Genomic DNA, 6,000 nt, shown 5'->3' with positions numbered 1-6,000 from the left:
GCTTTACCGCACCTACTACACACTGGAACCTCTGAACCTGAACTCATGCCACTGCCCAATCCCAGACCTGCTTTAATCTTGTTCCAGAACTTATTCTTCCTCGACTTCTGAGTGGAACCACTCCACTTCTTACCACTGGAAGTTGCTGCACCCTGTGAAGAGGGATCTGACTTACCCCTACCTGGGGTCTTAGAACCTGAAGACTGTGCCGGCTGCTGTTTCACTGTACCCTGTATAATGGCACTAGCCTCCATTCTCCGTGCTAAATCCACCACGGTGTGGAAATTCTCCCTCTCGGCTGCATGGATCAAAGAGGAATACCTGGAATGCAGTTTCATAGCATACCTCCTGGCCTGTTTTCTGTTCCGTATCATAGGCCTGTCCTGCATACCGCAGCAACTCCAGAAACCTGTCAGTAAACTCATCAATACTCATATCCTCTGTCTGCTTGAGCTGCTCAAACTCTATCATCTTTAGCTCTTTCGAACTATCTGGGAATGCCCATCCGGCAAACTCATTAGCAAACTCCTCCCACGACATGTTATCCAACCTCGGGTCCACATAGACACTAAACCATTCCTTCGCCTTCTTACATTTTAAGGTGAACCCTGCCATCTGAATGGCTCTGGTATCATCTGCCCCTAGCTCATCTGCTATCAGCTTGACTGCTTTGATGTACTCAAACGGATCATCTCCTGATTGGTACTTAGGAGCATCTAACTTTAGGTAATCAGTCATCTTTACCCTGCTCCTCTCAGATGGGCCAGGTTGAGGTGTTTGGATAACTGGGGCTTCTGGTTGTACCACTGGTGGTGGTGGTGGAGGAGGTGCAGAACTCTCTGGTGTAGAGTATGCTGGACTGGGGTAAAAAGGTGAGGGTGGATACATGGGATATGGTGGATATGGGGGGTAATACGGTGGATAAGGCATATATGTGGGATATGGGTGAAAACTAGGATAATCCGATGTACCTCCCATCGAATATCCTGGGCCCTGTGGGTAGGGCTGATAGTGGGGTGGATAACCATACCCCGAGGCCTGACCGCCTCCCTGTGATGATCCCACATCCTCCTCTGTCATGCCAACACCTAACCCTCCATCCCTTCTGGGATCCACTTCCATCTCTTCCCTTGTATCACTAGATCTTCTTCTCTGTTCTGTTTCCCTCCTGCCTTCATCAAAAGACCTTCTAGGGTCCCTTGATGATCTTTCTCTACCTGCCCTTTGGGACATAGCTCTTGGCAAAGCAGGGGGACGCCCTTCCATACCCTCATTCTCGGGCGGAGCTCCAGTCAATCTAGCTGATCGACGGGTTCCTCTCATCTTAGCTTCTGAAAACATAACATAAACTTTAACATCATATGATCCATGTAACAACATGAACCCTCAACTCATAGCATAGCATATCATAGCACATCATTAAATGCACATGCATAAAATCATGGCATTACACATCAAGACAGGACTCAACATCCTATCCTAGTGGACATGATCTTCCTATTGTGCTTGCCCTCTAAAACAACCTCTTTCCGATGTGAGATATCGCGAATCCCTGAGCATCGTAGCTCAGCACACCGTACTCTAGAGGCCCTATGCTCTGATACCAATCTGTAACAGCCCGCTTACCGGACCATCACCGGCACTAGGATCCAGATCGGCTTAAGGCCGCCGGGACCCGTAGTAAGCCTACTGTCAACTCTGTGTACCTGATAAATCCCATACATGATCACACTTAAACGTAAAACTGTTACTTACTCTTCTCTTTTGTTTTTCTTTTTTTTTTTTCTTTGCTTGACTATCTTTTCTTTTCTTGAAACTTTTCTCATCCACTAAGCCTGGACTATGCATGCTCTGTCTGTATGCACTCGAAGAGTGATACCTGCTATGGTACCATACAGTAACTATAGAGATAGAAAGACTACCATGCACCAAGCCTAGCACATCATAACAACATTATCTCAATCATACATAACATAAAAGGATCATGTGCAAAGGGATAACAAGCACTAGGGCCAAGCACAATACTATAACTCACTATAACACTTGCTATTACATCATTTCTATACATTACATAAACTTTGTACTGTACATCATTATCATGTCCACTTTTCTATACTATTACATATGCCTTTTACCCTTGCTATCTCTTTCTCTTTCTCTTCTCTGAGGCCCTGAAAAATGGGGTTAGGGAGAGGGATGAGCTGCTAAAGCCCAGTGAGCGGAATCTTTAAAAAAATCACATTTAAAACATGCTATCATATGATGCATCACTGCACAAACATTTCACATCTCGGATTGGACATGATCCCAAAACTCCCTCTGTCAGTGCCCGGCCCCCAAAGGAGCTCACACAGGTCTTTCACTAACTACTCATGGTGCCCGACCCTATAAGGGCTCTCACAGGACTCATCCAAGGTAAATGCCCGGCCCCAAAGGAGCTCACACAGGACATACAATAATGACAGACTTATGGGCTATTGAGATCGCCTCGGTCCAATCCACATATACAAGTAATAATGCAATGCATCAACTTGGTGAATACTAATGCAAAGCATCCTACATAAACATGGCATTAATGATGCATGAATCATGCTAAAACAATTCTTAACTTTTAAAATAAAGTTCTGTTCCACTCACCTCTGTCAACTGCTGGGCAGTCTCTGTAACTCTAACTCTGTGGGCCTCCTTGGTCTCTCGGGTCCGTACCTACACAGGTGGACTCAAATGAGGACCAAACTTACTTAAACATAACTCTTAATATCTCCCCAAAACCCCTCTAAAACATCATAGGCATGCATGGAAAACTGGGCAAAAGAAGGCTGGACTGGGCACTTTCGGCGGCTGGTTCGGCGGCCGAAACCTCCCTCCAGAGACGAAACTCATGCATGTTCGGCGGCACCTTCGGCGGCCGAAAGCCTCGTCCAGAGACGAAACTCATGCACTTTCGGCGGCCGAACTCCCTCTTTCGGCGGCCGAAAGTCTCTTTCTCACCCAAAAGCCTAGCTTTCGGGGGCAAGGTTTGGCAGCCGAAACTGCCTCCACAAGGGGTTCGGCGGCCGAACCTTGCTTCGGCGGCCGAACCTGGAGTCTCCGGAAAGGCAGAATCCGAGCACAACTCATGCTCTCAGCCTCCAAAATCCTATCAAACACCCATAACATGCATACCAACATTTCTCAACTCACAAAGAACATAACTCATGCATATAGGGGCCTAAAAACTAGCTCAAACCCCAAAAACAACAACAAAACTCATACTAACTCATATGATTAACATATGCTCAAACTCATGCTTATACCCCAAAACATGCCATAAACCTCTCCAAAACTTCTAAAACTTGCTTTAAACATAAGGGGAGGTGAGGATCCATGCTTACCTCTTGAAGAACTAGAGGATTGATGATCCAAGCTTGGAGATAGGGAAAAACTCACTCAAAATCTCCAAGTGCTCAACTTTGCTTCCTTTTGCTCAAAACTCTAAAACAAAACTCAAATCAAGTTAAAACATGCAAGATTTGAGGAAAACATGAGAAATCACACCAAGGAGAGCTTGAACCTACCTTTGACCCAAAAACAGAGTGTTTAACACTCAAGTCTCGGGCAAAGGGGCTTTTGTGGTGGCCAACCGACTCTTCCTTCGGCGGCCTAACGTGCATGCAAAACCATGCAACTTTCGGCGGCCGAACTTCACCTTCGGCGGCCGAACCTGGCTTTTGTCCCCTTGGCCTTTTCATTTCAAAACTCAATTTTCTTAACTCAAAACATGCAAACATGCTAAAAACACTTAAAAACATCTTAAAAAAAACGTTCTTATACCCTTAGGGCAAGCTCCGACATCCTCGAATCCCGACGTCCAACGGAAAAACCGCCGGAACGTAGGAATTCCGATATCGGGGTCTAGCCGGGTATTACATTTTACCACTGTAATGTCTCTTCTGCGAATAGAAAGAGACCAACTATTTGTTCAACATTCTTATTAGACTTCCCACTAAAAATAAAATTAATTTACACATGGAAAAATCTGGTTGAAAATTATGCACTTTCATTTGTAATTTAATTTACGATTGAAAATCCATTTATGTAAATCAATAAAATTTTTTATCATATATTCTCTCATTTATAAATAAAATAATTTGATATACAAACCGATAATGCGTTTATAAATTTATTTGTGATGTAAAATAGTCTGTCTATTTATAAATATATTTATGATATAAACGTTTGATATAAAATTTATTTGTAATTCAAACCGTTTATATATTTATAAAATTTATTTAAAATTTAAATAATTTATTCATTTATAAATCCATTAATCATACAAAGGCTAATTCCATTTGTAATTTAAACATGTCCATTTATGGACATTGCTTGCTAAATTATATACTATACAATCCGTTTGTAAATGTAGTAAAATATTTATTTATAAATTTATTTATAATTTTATAAATATACTTTTAATTTGTATTTCTATTTGTAATTTTTATGCCACTAATCTAAAACAATTGTAAATATCAAAAACTCAATAGGTTAAATGTATAATATAATACAATCAACTACAAATATAGTGTATTGAAACAATAAATCAAAAATTATTTTGAAATTTATAATTAAAAATATATTTTTATTGTAATCGTAAAACTAAATAGTATTTAAATAACAAATAATCCACAAGTAATTGATAATAGTTTAGAAATTTAAAGTATAATTGTAATAAAACTAAAAGTTATTAATAATTATCTGCAAATTTCACGGTAAAATTGATAATAGTTTAAAAGTTTAAAGTATAATTGTAATAAAACTAAAAGTTATTAATAATCATTTTTAGGAGACAAAGGAGTGAAGACTAAATCTATAAGTTTAGATGAATTATATATATTTTTATTTTCTTAACTAAGTTAGGGTAGATAATTAAATACTTAATTTATATATTATTAATTTTCTTGAAATTCACTCTAAATATTAGTATAATTTAGAAAAAAGTGGTGGATTAGTATTATACTTTAGAGTTAAAAGAGTAATTAAAAAAAAGCATCATAAAAAATTATTTTATTATTTTTGATATTTTTAAATTGAATCATTTTACATATTATTTTAATTTTTTTAACCCTTCATAACTAATATATTTAATAAAATTATTTTAATGCTAAAATATTAAGCATATTAGACAAATTCAAAAAAAATCGATTGATAATGATTTTAGTTAAAATAAAATTAAGAGAAATTATTATTATAAAATTATTGATAAAAATAAAAAAATTGAATAATAATATAAATAGTAATTTTTAAATACATTTAATTGTGAAAAAAGATAACTTTATAATTTTGTAAGTAAGGATTGTTTATAATTTTATAAGTTTTCAACTAGTAATGGTAGGGTGCATTTAATCATATATTAAAAAGATTGAGTTTAATTGGCAAAAAATAAAAATATAGGATAAAATTGTAATAAAAATAAAATATAGAGTTTTTTTGCGATTAATTATAAACTTTACTAATGTGGCATGCAATGTGGCATGCAATATGGCGAGTGACAGAGCATTTCCATTAGTTTTTCAATGGTATAAGTAACGGTTAGTTTTTTAATGACATAAGTAACAGTTGAGTGTACTTGAAACAATTTTAAAATGTCAGAGTTTAATTGAAAATATATATATATATATATATGTGGTATAATTACAATAAAATCAAAAGTATATAATTTTTTTAATAATTAACTCTAAGTTTAAAACTAAATAATTTTAATTAAATAAATATATATAAAAATTAACTCACAAACTGATAAAAAATAAATTTTTAAATTTTAATGATCCGAATATTTACAAATTTGAAAAGTGTAATGTAGAGTTGAATTTTAAAAAATTTAAGTTGGCTCATAAAAATATTCACAGAAATTTATTTCTGTTACTGCGTTAAACTCAGCTACTTATCGAGATAATTTACATAACGAGATAATTTACATGAGTTTGTTGCTTCATCTCCTCTAGCACTCTTGCAAGATAAACA

This window comes from Manihot esculenta, chromosome 9 (assembly GCF_001659605.2).
Source record: "Manihot esculenta cultivar AM560-2 chromosome 9, M.esculenta_v8, whole genome shotgun sequence".
Classification (NCBI taxonomy): Eukaryota; Viridiplantae; Streptophyta; class Magnoliopsida; order Malpighiales; family Euphorbiaceae; genus Manihot; species Manihot esculenta.
This window is presented reverse-complemented; position numbering follows the sequence as displayed.